The following is a 16,530-nucleotide window of genomic DNA, read 5'->3' as shown; positions in this document are numbered from 1 at the left end:
GTAATTGGAAATGCTAAGACATAAAAAAACAATTAGATGTGAGAGGCAATGGTATGGCAGTTAGATCAAGATACTAATACTTAATTTTCTTTGATCTTCAAATCAGATTTTGTTGAGTTACTAATTGTTTTTAACTGCAATTGTTATAAAGATGAAGGAAGCAACGGGGTTTTGGAACATGAGGTTTCCCTATTTCGATGATTTGAAAAATATTTATGAAAATAGGTAAAGTAATTGGAGAAGCATTGGAGGACTTTGTAGATGTTATTAATAATTTGAAAGTTGAGAAAAAAATCTAAAACTAATTATGTCAACATTGAAAATGATAAAAAATTAATGTGACATTAAAAAAGTGAAAGAAACATGGACTTAATGTAAGAAAGAAAGCCAAGAAGTTGAAAACATCTATATCCTTTGTTAGATTCATGACTAAAGAATTATCTCCCATATTGGTCCGAGAATAAAGAAAGAGTGGTTAATATATAAATAAGAGCCTGAGGCCTAATAGTTTAAGTCACAGTTGGACTCTTTTGTGAGCTTTCTTGAGGTGTTTCTTCTCTAACAGGTGGTATCAGAGTTTTAGGTTACGAGACTAGATTAATCACGGGCAAGTGAATTTTTCTTAAAATTGGACCGGTAAAAATTCTCTTCTTGATAGTAGACCAAAGTGACAAATTGCTAAGAAGTTTAGCTAGTGTTGGATCAGGTGCACCATGGATTTGGCAGAGAGTCCAGTTGGTGTTAGACGCCAAGGGTTGGCAAGGGTCCAAAAATTCAGTTTGGATGTTGAAGAAGAGTGAATCCATGATTGGAAGAATAGATGACCTTAGGCATTAAGGTGAGCTTGCATTGAGTATTAAAGTGGATTCGAAGAAGAACTTGTAAACTTGGGTTTAATGTGAGGGCTTACTCACAAAGGGGGAGATTTGTTAGGTTCATGAGTAAAGATTTATGTCTCACATTGGTTCGAGAGATAGAGAAAGAGCGGTTAATATGTAAGTAAGGACTCGAGACCTAATAGCTTAAGTCAGAGTTGGGTTCTTGACTTACATATTGGGTTCTTTAGTGGGTTCTCTTAAAATGTTTCTTCCTAACATCCTTACATGTGGAAGCATAATTTGAAATGATAACAAATAAATTTGTTATTTTGATTGATGTAATTTATTCTCATTTTGCTAACAAAGCTAAAACTATGACCGATAAAGACTAAAAAAGAACTAGCATTTGATCCAAGTAACTTGCAAAGTTTTATGAAACTTGACATTTTAAATAGAAAATGCTTAAGAGCAATGGATATTTTAGTCGTTGCACTTACCAAACTTCCAGCATATATGAAGAGGCAATATATTATAAATTTACTTTATCCTACTACTTAGTAGTTGTTCTAGTTCTACTTATTAAGAAAATAGTGACCACCTTCACTAGTATTATGATTAAAGACAAAGTATTTCTTTTATATGATTTGGTAGCAACATATAACCTCTTACTTGTCATTTTTATAGTACTATTACCTGAGTCGAGTTGAGTTCGAGTACTTGAAGTTCAAACTCGATTTGTGCATATTTCGAGTTAGGCTTGCCTTCGCTTGATAACATTAATGAGCTGAGAACCAGGTCCAAGATCGATTCGTCAAATTTGATGTCAAACTTCAGCTTGACTCATTTAACATTAACAAGTCAAGCTCATTAGAGCTCAAGCTCGAGCTTGAAAATCTTATGATCAATTTTCACAGGCCAGTTTACAAGTAATAACCAAAATGCCTACCAAATAAATGCCAACATTTCAATTCACAAACATGAAACTCCAAGAAATTTCAACAATTCTAAATGTTAAACAGTCAATCCAAGCCTCCAAAGTAAATGTAGAAGTTTGAAAGAAAACAAAGCATTCAAGTGATTAGATTAGTTCATACAAAGTGTAAACTTCAATTTAAGTACGAATCTGAAACAAGTCTTAATGTAATTCTAAAACAAGAACATTGCAGCAAATTAGGCAAATTAGTCTCCAAATTCTAGCCCTAAATGACAAATTAGCCTCCAAGTTCCAACCTCCAAATAAGTAGCACTAGCCATTAAATGATAGCAACCATCAAATGACAGTAGTATCAGCCACCAAAATTCAGCTTTCATTCAATTTTCAAGTGGTTCGATTTCATGATATATAGATAATGCAGCAACATCCAATGGTTCCTAGAAAATAAAAACAACAAAGTCATTGTATTCTCTAAAAATAAAACCTATAGAACTTACAAATGAAGTAAAATATCTAACCAAATAAACTAGTACTAAAAGGTGTATTACAGTTACATGTGACTTAATGTTTAAGTTATGAAGATTGCGGATCTAATCATTGCCACAAAATAACATTTGCACTGTTTCAATTGTCATAGAAACTTACTGATCATCAATTACTTTAGGGTAAACAACAAAAAAGCCCCCTGTGGTATAGCTATCATACAAAAAAAGCCCCATCTGGTTTCATATCATACGCGTCGATACCCCATGGTTTGAATTATTGTGAAAATTCGACGAAAATCGTTAAAACAGACGGAGTTGAGTGAAAAGATGAAAATACCCTTTTGATATAAGCGACAATTGCAGAAGCAATTTTGCTCTTCATTCTATCAAAACCAACGAAGAGAGAGAGAAAGAAATAAAAAACCCTAGAGAGAAGATGGAGCAGCCCCTTTTGTAGCCAAATTTCAGCAAAAATTTCGATTGTTATTTCAATCAAATATCAAGATCGACAGAAAATACGAGGAAGTGAAGATCTGCGGTGAAAAATCGAAGAAAAAGCAGCCCCTTTTGTAGCCAATTGCAGCACCTTTTGTAGCCAATTTTCAGCAAAATATTTCAATCAAATATCAAGATCGACGGAAAATAGGAGGAAGTGAAGATTGCGTTGAAAAATCGAAGAAAAATGGGTTAGTATATCATCTCTCATCTATTTCCATTCGGGTTTTAGGGTATGATGTGGAAGGAAAAATGTTATGTACTGATTTCAGATTAAATTGGGAGGCCATTATTTAACAAAGATAATATTTTTGATATATTTACGTAATGAAGATGAAGGTTGTTCATGTATGCCTAGCAAACCTAGCTGCATAGATAGACAGCTTAAGCGTCCCTTTCAAATTGCTAAAGTTGTGATAATTATTGAAAGCTTAAAAAGGGATAGCTTTATAGAAGAGGTCCCTCGTTTACTTGCTTTGGTTCCAAATCCTCAATTGTTTGGCAAAGATAAGGCTACGCGTTTTATGTGCTAATCTGGTCACCCCTTCTTTTTGGTCAGACTCAATTGTTGAGTCTGACAGTCCATCTTTTTGGCTTAAATTTATACTATCAATGTGTAGTATTACTTCTATTGATCAATTACTACTGTTAAATGCCATGACTAGTCAAGCACAACAGCTTCTGTAATCTGTAATTATCTTAATATGGCTTATATGGAGACATGTTGTGGTCCAATGTGGTCCCCAATCCCACCTACAATGAATTGTTTGTTCTGATTGTGTTATGTTAGTTTTTTGTGTAGTTGTTAAAGACAAATTACTAATATCTGATGTTCTTTATTGCTTATCATGTTGTAGCAGAGGAGAAATCCGAGAACAAAGTTGACATACACATGTATTTTGGTGGGAGATTTAGAGAAAAGCCAAGGCTCCACTACACAGGAACCCACATGGCTATTTTCAAAGACATAATCGAAAATCAGTTATCGATAGTGAGTCTGTGTAGAATGTTTAAAAAGGTAGATAAAGGAACAACTAGAGTAACTTTTTGATTTTGTGTCCAAAATATGGATTTAGAAGGTGGTCTACACCCAATTAGAGACAATAATGATATTGAATTAATGAACCAGTGCTACTGGAATTTGCCTAAGGAAAGGCTAATTTATGCTTGCAGTGAGGATGAGCCATTTGAAAATGAGCCAGAAGATGGTGGGGTCAGTGATGAAATAAAAAATGAAGGCCATGATGCTGGTGCATGTGAAGATGGTGGGGTCACTAACACTACGGGGACAGGTGCATGTGAAGATGATGAAGAGCCAGAATGGTTAAAAGATGGGTTGGAAACAATAAAAGATGAAGTCATCTTTAGCCCGAAGAAAGATGCTGTTGGAGACAGCAACTACAACAAAAAAGGTGGGGCAGGGGCAGATGGAGACATAAAAAAAGGTGATGGCACCAGTGCTTTTTCAAAATTGCCAGTGCATGTATTCTCATTTGCTGGAAAGTCAGATGAAAAAAGTTCTCCTAAAAGGGGTTCTGTGAGAAAGAAAAGAGCTAATAAAACTTCACAATATAGAGGGTCTGATGTGATTCAGGAAATTACACCACTTGTTTCATCTCAAAGGCCATCAGAAGTTGAAGATGTAAGCATTGAAAAGGGACCAGTTTCATCTCAAGGGCCATCAGAAGATGAAGCTATAAACATTGAAAAATCACCTGCAATATTTAGAGAATCAGATTGGAGAGAAGAAGATGAAAGGTTAGGGAATGTTGAAGTGACTGAAGAGGATTAGCAAGAACCTGTGGTTCCGGATGAAGAGTTGCTGGACAAATTTAGATCTGGTAGTGGAGAAGAAGATGACTGCCTTGGCCTTAATCTTGAAGTTGAGTTTAGGAAGCCACACTTTGAGCTAAAAGTGGGGCAGAAGTTTACTAATTTTAGAGTGTTTAGATCTGTGTTGTGTGAATGGCTCGTAAAAGAGAGTTATGAAGTTACTTGGGTGAAAAACTATTCCAAGAAAATTATTGTCAACTGTGCAAAAGGTTGTAGTTGGAGGATTCGGGCAACACCAATTCAAGATGAATCAACCTTCAAAATAAAGTCACTGAAGGGTGAGCATGTGTGTGCTCGAGAATATCAAAATAAGCATGCAACAGCCACATATCTGAGCAGCAAATATCAAGATAAGATCAGGGATAATCCAAAAGTTGATTTGATGGGGTTGAAGAATGACATAAGAAGAAATTTAATGATCAATGTGTCAATTGCTAAGGTTGGTAGAGCTAAGCGTAAGGCAAAGGATATGATGCTTGGCACGGAAATGGAGCAGTATCAAAAACTCTGGAGTTACGCCATCACCGTTCGAGACACAAATGTTGGAAGTACTATAAAAATTCAGATTGACAAACCACCTGATGGTTCAACGGGTATATTTCAAAGGTTATATTATTGCTTGCATGCCTGCAAGAAGGGTTTTCTTGATGGTTGTAGACCAATAATTGGTCTAGATGGCTGTTTTCTTAAGACAACATTTGGTGGACAATTATTGTCAGCACTTGGCAGAGATGGCAACGATAACATGGTGCTAATAGCAATTACAGTGGTAGAGGTAGAGCGGTATGACTCCTGAAAATGATTTTTGGAGTTGCTAATGGCTGATTTAGGCATGGGAAGAGATAACATTCCTTAGACCTTTATCTCAGATAGACAGAAAGGGCTTGTGCATGCCGTCAATGAAGTGTTTCCATATTCAAAACATAGATTTTGTTTGAGACATATGTACCAGAATTTTAACCAAATGTTCAAAGGAAAGGAAATGAAAGACATGTTTTGGGCTTCTGCAAGTGCTGGCAATGAAAAGGAATGGAAAGTGGCAATGATTGAACTAGAAAATGCAAACAAAGAAGCTGCTGACTGGTTGAGCAGAATTCCATCAACTCTTTGGAGTAGATCACATTTTACTAGAAGTAGTAAATATGACATTCTGGTAAACAATCTAAATGAGTCATTCAACAACTACATATTAGAAGCAAGAGAGTTACCTATCATTGGGATGCTTGAATGGATAAGGAGGAGATTGATGCAGAGAATTCAAACAAAGAGATCTGGAATGCAAAAGTTTCAAGGAGAAATCTGTCCTAATATAGCAGAAAAAATTGACAAGAATCAGAGGTTGAGTAGGACATTTGTTGCGACCTGGGACGGGGGTCACAAGTATGAGGTTGACTGTGGTGTGAGAAAATGTGTAGCAGTAAACTTGAAAAATTGGACATGTACCTGTGGGTATTTTCAATTAACAGGTTATCCTTGTGCCCATGCATGTACTGCGATAGGAGTGTGTAGATTACCTATAAAAAATTATGTGCATACTTGCTACACTAGAGCTGAATATCTGAAAACATATGCACATACTATCACACCTGTTCCAAGTGATATTTATTGGAGAACTTGCGAAGAAGAGACCATAAACCCCTCTGTGGTTAGGAGAATGCCTAATAGACCAAAGAAAATGCACCGAAGCGCAAGATGAGCCTAAGAAGGGTCAAGTATCAACTAGAAAGGGTTTTGTGGTACATTGCAAGAGATGTTTTCAGCCACGGCATAACTCACGGACGTGCAAGAATCCCATTCACCCTAACTCCAAATTTTATAAGGTAATTTTCCTTATACGCTTAAATTTCATTGTTATAGGATCTGTATGTTTTAACAATGTTAAATGGCATTTATAGGCACCTGAAGCAAGCACAGCTGAATCCATTCAATCACAACCAATTGCTGAGTCGTCCATTCAACCACAGCCAATTAGTGAAGGAGCTGTTGGTACTTGAAGTACTACAAAGTCCAGCAAAAAGGATATGAAGGTGTACACTCAACCAAGCTTTTACATTTCATGAGTTACATAAAAACATAATTGTACTAGTATACATCTAAGTTCTCTTTTTATTTTAATTGCAGCCTGTGGATGGTACAAATATGAATGGAGGTAACAGGGCTGATGGCCCCACTGCAACAGTAAAAAGAGCCAGAGCTCCAACTGTTACTGATGTCCTGCGAAAGTTAAGGCCAAAGAGATCAAAAGCCTATGAAGGCTTAATTTCCTGCCAGAATAGTGGTCTAGCCGTAGTTAGAATAGCTTTTGGAATATTTGTAGTTGCTGAATGAAATTGAACATTTGGTGAATCTATGTTCTGGGAACAGATTTTGGGTTGAAGTTCTTGGCAACCACTAAATTAATGTTATGTGATATGGCTGATGTGATGTTGTAGTTGCTGAATGAATCTGGAATCATTTGTTGTATATCTCTTCTGGGAACAGATTCTGTGAACAAATTTTGGTGTCTGTTATGTGAAATGGCAACTACATTTATTTTTATCTTATTTTTCTGTCATCTATATAGGTTGTCGTTGCTGAATGAATCTGGAAACATTTGTTGTATATATGATAGCCCCACCTTCCCCTAAGGTGAACCAAAGGGGTTAGCGGACTGTCTGCCCAACTCTCGTCAGGACTAACGGTTCAGTTTAGAGCGATCTAATACGTTCTCGAACATACAAACGCGCGTAAACAAGTCAAAATCACAAAATAAAAAAAAACGAAATCGGAGCCGGTCATGGACAGTAACTGCCACGTCAGAATCCGGCCGCAAAAAAAAAAAAATTTTGTTTCGTCGTTTGAAATCTGAATCTGTCCGAATTCTCACCCAACATCAATCAAACATTTATACGTTGAAATTAAGCATATACAATCCAAAATGGCATACAAAAGTTATTCAAAAGTTGATACATGTACGGTTTGCCAAATCGAAAGAGAAAACGGACCCAAAACTACATTTAGGGTTTCAATCAATGAGCTATACAAAAGATATGTCAATCTAGCTCAATTCGGCAACCAACTATCAAATCCAGTCCAAAAGTATTTATTTTCCTGTAAGGAAAACAAAAGGGACAGAGTGAGCTTACGCCCAGTGGTATACTATCACTCAAGCAACCAAGTTATATAGGCATAAAGCGGTCAAGAAAGAAAAAAACCAAGATCACACATTAACTAGATGGGTAAAAGGATACGGACGGCTCTCAAGATCCCCTTTCCTCGCTCGTATACTTGATCGGACTTCATTGATAGTTGAAGTGGAGAGTTTTCCTTTCTTTCTTCCTTGGAGAGAGCCGGCTTCAAGGTGCTTGAAATGGAGATGATTTTGGTAATTTTTTGGTTTATTTGGTCAATTGGTAAAAAAGTGAATAGTAGTCAAAATGTAAGGTTTAATCATATTGTGACACTTGTCACCCTATTTAATGCATGCATATCACTTTGTTTCCTCTCACACCAATCCACTTGGTAATCTCTACTTATCTCTTAACACCCGATACTTTAAACCCAGTATCCAAAACTTAACCTAGTTGGCCGAATTTTTCTGAACTTTTCGCACTAGCGGGTCCCACGTCCGGTGTACGCTCTTAATTTCTCAAAAATTAATCGATACTAGAAAAATCATCTAAAACCTATTTTTAGTCATAAAAATTATCGAAAAAATTTTTCTAATAAAGAAAATGCAGAAAACATGCCAGTAAAGAGAATAAACCCTAGAAAATGAGAAATTTACGGGTTCTCACAGTATATCTCTTCTGGAAATAGACTACATTTATTTTTGTCTTCTTTTTTTGTCATCTATATAACTTGCTGTCCAATACTGACCATTATTCGGTTGGTAAACATCAAACAAAACACCACAGGGAAAGATACCATAACGCAAAACTCCAACTAGTACTTGCTGCAATTCCATTCATTTTCAAAACACTTGCTCAAATGCAGATTACCAAACAAAACTCCAAATTGCTTATTTCGTTCATTTTTGGGGGTTTTCAAAATGCAGATTGCCAGAACAAAACTCCAAAATACAGATTACCAATTTCGTTCCTTTTTCCTGCAACAAAACGCCATACATCAACAACAGCCTACCAACTAGCAATTCGATAGATGAAGAACTACATCATCAACAACAGCCTACCATTATCTTATCTGGTAGACATCAACAACAATAAAATAGAAAAAAATAGATACCATAACACAACCTCCAACTAGCAATTTCAAGTTCTTCATTTCATTGTCCAAATTTTCCAGTTTTGAGAGCACACCACCCAAATACGAATTTTCTTGAACATGCTGGCTCACTATGGGGACATGTGCATCTCGATCTGCTCGTCTCTGTAGATTGGACTACACCATGAAAAGAACCGACATTCATCTTTTTCACACACAAAATACAACATTCCTTTCGATGGCTTTTCCGACTCAACAATCTTTAGCTTCGTCTTCCTTCCACAATTACATATCTTGTACTGGTATCGCAGACCTCTAGCTCCGTTTCCGCCGCTGGTTATTCGAGAGCTTGAGGAAGACACCGATTCTCCACTTTCCAGCAATTCCTTTGCTGGTTTGCAACCTCTGCTTGATTGATTACTCTCGATGTATGGAAATTGTTCAATTTTGGCTGAAGCCGAGCATATCAGCTGAAAGTATTCAAGTCAATGAAGGCCGAGCCTTCAATTTTGATGTCTCCCTTTTTTTATTAAAGTCACTGAAGGGTAAATAAGGCATATCAGCTGAAAGTTTGTGGTAGAAATCTCTTTTCCGCAAGAAGCACGCCCATTTCCAGTGCGTTTAAGTCAAACGCGGTACATTTGACGATTTCCGTCGAATTTTCACAATAATTCAAATCATGGGGTATCGACGCGTATGATATGAAACTAGAGGGAGTTTTTTTGTATGATAACTATACCACAGGGGACTTTTTTGTTGTTTACCCATTACTTTACTACCAGCACTGAAGATAGAATTGGAGGTTACAGTTATAACCAGAATGGAAAGTATATTACTTGCCAACTTTGACAATATGGGAAACCTCTACCTTTCCCCTTTCCACGAAGCCAAAACATCAAAATTGGTAGATGTATCACAAGCATACCTACTTTTTACTATATTAACATCTAAATCTGATTTTTCAGTAGAGCCTTATCAATTTCACTAACATGCATCTAAAATTTTTCCTTACTAGTAAAAATATTAACTCCAAGTTTCTTAACATTCTTTTAAGTGGAATAACTATAAATTCCCTTATGTTTCCATTTTACTGGATGCGTTGTTGGTTTTTTAGCATGAGATGAGATATAAACATTAACATATTCATTGTAAAGTTCGTAAAGAAAACTCTTTAATCTCAACAATAAACCTAAGAGGTTCATCCTCACTGTAAATAATTGAAAAAACATGATGAACGAGAATCATTTTATATTTCGGATCAAGAATGGTACTTAATGATAGTAGTACATTACTTTCTCCTCAACATTTGTCAAATTTTGCTGTCATATTTGAAACCATAGACTTGATATGATCAGAAATATCAAGAGTTTTTTCATTTAAAAGCTTTTGAATTCTATAAAACTCCACAAGAAAAATATTAGAAGTTGAATAGTTGGATCCAAAAATCATATTAGTGATTTCATGAAAGATACCCAAAAATTTGTATACTTTTTCCACTTTTAATCACTAATATTCATTTGGAATATAGTGAAACCCGGGGTCAATGTCCTTGCATTCTAAAAAAACATGCCTAAACTCTAATGCCAAAACCAACATAAGATATGTGCTATTTCCACCTAGTTGGACAAACTAGAATCAATTCTTTACAGGGCAATTGCAGTTGTTTTGCAATTTTGGCAAATTGAACGAGGTGAGATTCTGAATTGTTCAAGTAATTGATTTCATCTCTAATAATATCAATCACATCACCAAGTTGATTAAGATCATCTTACACTAAAAGATTAAGTGTATGTGCACAAAATCTTACATGCAAAATTTTTATACCAATATTTAATCTTTTCCTTGGGGAAAAATTCTCTCTGAACCTCTTAATACAAATATCATTGTAAAAAGTATTATCTACAGTTATATATAGAAATTTTATTCTCAATAACCCAATCTATAAAACATTTATTTATAGTATCAGGAATAATTATCTCTATATGAGGAGATGGAATATTACAAAAGTCAACACATGTTTTTGCAATATATCCAATCAGAATTAACAAAATGTCTTGTCACAACCATATACTGAATTTTTTGACCAAATTTTTGGAAATTTTTAGTTATACTAACCTTGCTAGCACATTTCAAACGTTTTTTCAAATTGAAAAAAATGATTTGAGAATGTGTTTGGATGTTTTTTCTGAAAAAAATTCAAACACATTCTCGAATTATTTTTTCATCAAAAAATTTAAAAAATCATTTTTCCTCACACAAGCACATTGATTAAAAATATTACAATAATAAATATTTTTCTAAAATCATCCCACCCAAAAAAATAACTATGCAATCCCAACTTTAACCAATATTCCATAAAAAACAAAACTCCAAATTCAAATAACATTCTCAAATCACTTTTTCCCCGCACATATGCATTGATTAAAAATATTACAATAATAAACATTTTTCTAAATATGCCCTGAAAAATAACCACAAAATCTCAACTTTAAATACTATTTTCTGAGTAAAAGAAAATAAAAAGGCACACCAAATCTCAAATAGAAAAAACGGCGCATGCACTCACTCATCAAAGTTGTGATAGTCCCACCTTCCCCTAAGGCGTACCAAAGGGGTTAGCGAACTGCTTGCCCAACTCTCGCCACAACTACTAAGACGGTAATACACAAACTAAAACGTTCTGAAATATAGATATTAGTGCTCCTAAACGATTCAACAATCACAAAGCAGAAAAACGCAAATCGAAACTGAAAGTGAATAGTGACTGCCACGTCACAATCTAGTCGGAACCCAATCGAAGACAGATAACGTTATATAACTCTAAAGAATGAATATTTCCAAACCAAATATAATGCATGGACATGATTAAACAGTTTTATATACATACGTTGGTAATTTACAAATCAAAAGGTAAATATTGGGATCAAGGTACATTTGGGATTTTCCAACTCCCGATGAGCTATACAAAAAAGTATTTATACTAGTTCTATTCATTCTTCAAAATGGTCATTGGTCCAAAAGATGGGTTCCTGTAAGAAAAACAAAGTTAACGGGGTGAGCTCAAGTACGACAAAAGAGCAAGAGGGCTCTTGAGAGCCGTCCGTATCCTTTTACTCTCTAAATGATGTATGATGGTTGTTCCTGCTTATTTGATGAATGTATTTGACATAAGTAGCATTGTATTTTGGTGATCCTTGAATGCTTGAGTGACGGTACTTTATTGGACGAAAACTCACCCCGTTAACTTTATTTTCCTTACAGGAACCCATCTTTTGGACCAATGACCATTTTGAAGAATGAATAGAGCTAGTATAAATACTCTTTTGTATAGCTCATCAGGAGTTAGAAAACCTCAAATGTACCTTGATCCCAATATTTTTCTTTTGATTTGTAAATTACCAACGTATGTATATAAAACTATTTAATCATGTTCATGCATTATATTTGGTTTACAAATGTTCATTCTCTAGAGTTATATAACGTTATCTGTTTTCGATTGGGTTCCGACTGGATTGTGACGTGACAGTCACTATTCACTTTCAGTTTCGATTTGCATTTTTCTGCTTTGTGATTGTTGAATCGTTTAGGAGCACTAATATCTATATTTCATAACGTTTTAATTTGTGTATTACCGTCTTAGTAGTCTTGGCGAGAGTTGGACAGGCAGTTCGCTAATCCCTTTGGTACGCTTTAGAGGAAGATGGGACTGTCAAAGGTGGTATCAGGGTCTAGGTTAGAAATAAGTTGGGCGAACCCGAAACCTGAATCTTAGAACATTTGGGCATTGTGTTGGGTGTGTTTAAGTATGATTACTCTGTCTAAGTTGTAAACTGTGGCTATCCTTATAGGTCATGGACGGAACTAGTGGGAGCGGAGGTGGGCCACCTCGGAGGCGTTTTCGCGTCGTCGATTACGAGGAGAGGTCCGGAGGACCGATTCGACCCTGGAGCACGGCCAGTCGGATTAGGCGTTGTGATCGTTGCCAGCATTACTTCTACGCTGACCATATAGTCGTGGCCGTGTTAGATGAGAGGAGGAGACTCAAATGTGCCGTCGCCAGATATCACACTGAGCTGCAACGTATGAGGAGTATTATGAGGATGTAGGCGGATCGAGTTCGGGAGCTCCAGGGGGACATAGCCATGGAGCAAGAGCGGACGAACGCTCTTAGAGAGCAGTTACATGTAGTCAACGGCCGTTTCACTAGGGTGGTCCGGGAGGTTAGGGACCGGTCCGGAGGTATTATAAACGAGTGTGAGGCATTAATCTAGGGTGTGATTGGCACTAATGTGCCGGGGGGAGTTTTGGGTGACGGAGCTCCAGGCGAGGGAGGCGCCCCTAGCTTTAGCTCTGAGGAGGAGTCGGTTGACTCAGTTGAGAACTAGGTTAGAATTTTTTGGGCCATGTTTTGATTCCGTGTGAGGGATACCTAGAAAAAGTTTTTGGTTAGTTGTTTTACACTTTTGGGACCTAAGTTGTATATTGTATTTTGGAAGATCCTCTTTTAGTTTCATGGAATTACTTTTGTATATACTTGCTTGACCGCTCTTGTATGACTGTTTGAAATAGTTATGTGTTCTATGTATAAATGTTATATGTGTATACATGCCTTATGTGGTGTTTACTCTTGATTATTTGTTCATGTTTACATGACTATGTTTATATGCCCCTTTAATATTATATTTGTGTCTCGACTTTAGATTGACTTAAATCAAGGGAGGGCACTTGTAGTGGACGAGACCGTGGGCGCGGTATTAGGCAACCCACAACTGAAGGGGGTATTAGGGAAACCACGTCTGAACCAAACCCTGAACCTAGGATTGATCTTAATGTCCAAATAGCTGCTACTATGTAACAAATGACTGACTTGTTAGCCCACATAGTGCAACACCAGGACCAACATCCTGTCCAGCAACCTGGGAACCCTGGCAATCCAGTAGAGGGTGAAGATCGGGCCCTCGAGAGATTTCAAAAGTTCTCTCCACCAAAATTTCTGGGAGGGCCAGATCCAAACGTGGCCGAAAGGTGGTTGGAGAAAATGATAGACATTTTTGCCGCCCTATACTATTCAGAGGAAAGACAGGTTACTTTCGCTGTCTTCCAGTTGGAAGGGGCCGCCCATTCTTAGTGGAACGTGATACGGATGAAGTGCGACCGGGAGCAAATACCAAGAATTTGGGTAACCTTCATGAGGGATTTCAACGCGAAATACTTTCCACCTCTAGTCCAGGAAAAGAAGGAGGACGAGTTCATTAGGTTCGTCAGGGGACTCAAATGGTGGTTGAGTACAAGAGCCAATTTACTCGATTATCCACATTCACCCCTGAACTCATTCTGACAGAGCAAAGGAGAGTTCGACACTTTTATTCAGGGGCTAAATGTGAAAATTCAAAAGGATCTGGTGGTAGTCCAAATCAATACCTTAGTGAAATCGTGGAGAAAACTTTGCTAGTTGAAATTGCAAGGTTTTAAGTTAGGAATTTTCAGGTGAAAAAACGAAAATTTTCTGCGAGTAGTTCGACTCAATGGGATAAAAGTACCCCTCTCAAATTTGGAAGGGGAACCAGAGGAGGAAGGCTACCGGAAATGGCACGAGAGACTCCGCCTAGAGGTGATCAAAATGGACGGGGGCTACAGAGAAATGCCTCACAAGGAAGTTCGGCCTCGATTTCTCGTGGACCTTGTGGATTTTGTTGGAAACTAAACCACATCGAGGACAACTGTTGGAGGAAGGAAAGAAAATGTTTATGCTGTGGGAGTATAGAGCATCAAATAGCCAACTGCCCGGTGTTACCTCGGGAGGCAAGAGTGACTACCCAATCATCGAAGACCAACTCGGGGCAGTCCAAGGTGGAAGGGACAAGCCGAAGGTACCAATTCGGGTATACTCCCTTGAGCAACATCAAGTCCCTGATTCATCTGGGGTCGTAGAAGGTACGATTCCTGTCTTCCATTGTCTAGCAAGGATTTTGATTGACCCTGGTTCTACCCATTCCTTTGTTAATCCCGATTTTTTGTGCGAAAGTGATATAAAACCTGATAGCTTGCCTTATGACTTGGAAGTTAGTATTCCTATGGGGGATCAATGTTTGATTACTGGTATAATGTATGCTAATTGTGAAATTTGGGTAGGAGAGAGGAAACTTTTGGAAAATTTTATAAACCTAACTATTAAAGGGTACGACGTTATATTGGGTATGGACTGATTAGCTAAATACGATGCACAACTTGACTGTAAGAAGAAAGTAGTGAAATTTCGTATATCGGGAGAGGCGACTTTAAGACTAGATGTAAGGGGTAATTTAGCCTCATTTGCATTAATTTCGGGTATTCGGGTTAGGAAACTACTGAATAAAGGGGTACAAGGGTTCCTAACTTTTCTTATAAACACCCTCACTGATAAGTTGAAGGTAAAAGATGTATCGATAGTGAGTGAATATCCGGATGTATTTTCTGATAAATTAGTAACTTTACTTTCGGAGAGAGAGATAGAGTTTAAAATTGACTTATTACCGGGGAGATCACCTATCTCTAAGACCCCCTATCGAATGGCATCTGCCGAATTCAAGGAATTGAAGTTACAGTTGCAAGACCTGTTGAAGCGTGGGTTTATTCGTGAGAGTTGATCTTCTTGGGGGGCACCTATGCTATTTGTTAAGAAGAAAGATGGAATTTTGAGATTGTGTATCGACTATCGGGAATTAAACAATATGACCATTAAGAATAAATACCCACTACCCCATATCGATGAGTTGTTTGACCAGTTGTAAGGTGCAGTGGTTTTTTCAAAGTTAGGTCTCCGACAGGGGTATTATCAGTTGCTAATTAAGAAGGAAAATGTACCCAAAACTGCCTTTAATTCTAAATATGAGCATTTTGAATTTGCGATCACGCCTTTTGAGTTGACCAATATCCCTGCCGCCTTTATGAATTTGATGCATCGGGTTTTCAAACCCTACCTGGACCATTTATTGTAGTATTTATTGATGACATTTTGGTCTATTCAAAAATCCGTGAGGAACATGAGCAGCATTTAAAATTAGTTTTATAAATCTTAAGAGATCACCAACTATATGTTAAATTTAGTAAATGTGAATTTTGGGTGGAGAAAATTTTTTTCTTGGGACATGTGATTTCGAAAGAGGGTATCACTATGGATCCTACGAAGGTAGAGGTAGTAACTAATTGGAAAAGACCTGAAAGTCCCATTGAAATTTGAAGTTTCTTAGGGTTGGCAGGTTACTACCGTCGGTTCATTCAGGATTTCTCGAAACTTGTCGGTCCTTTAACTGATTTAACAAAGAAAAATGGCCGTTTTCTGTGGGATGCTAAGTGTGAGAAAAGTTTTCAAGAGTTGAAGCGAAAGTTAACCATGACTCCTATTCTAACCTTGCCTGATGGTAAGGATAGTTTGACTGTCTATACTTATGTTTCGAGAGAAGAATTGGGGTGTGTGTTAATGCAAAATAAAAACGTGATTGTTTTGCCTCTAGGAAATTGAAAATCCATGAACAAAACTATCCCACCCATGACTTGAAGCTAGCTGTAGTGGTCTTTGCTCTGAAAAAGTGAAGACACTATTTATACGGGATTATCTTTGAGATTTATTCAGACCATAAGAGTTTTAAGTACCTCTTTTCCTAAAAAGAGTTGAATATGAGGCAACGCCGGTGGATGAAACTCTTAGAAGATTATGACTGTACGATCAACTACCACCCGGATAAGGCTAATGTAGTAGCCGACGCTCTAAGTCGGAAGGCTC

This window comes from Coffea eugenioides, chromosome 3, assembly GCF_003713205.1.
Source record: "Coffea eugenioides isolate CCC68of chromosome 3, Ceug_1.0, whole genome shotgun sequence".
Lineage (NCBI taxonomy): Eukaryota > Viridiplantae > Streptophyta > Magnoliopsida > Gentianales > Rubiaceae > Coffea > Coffea eugenioides.
This window is presented reverse-complemented; position numbering follows the sequence as displayed.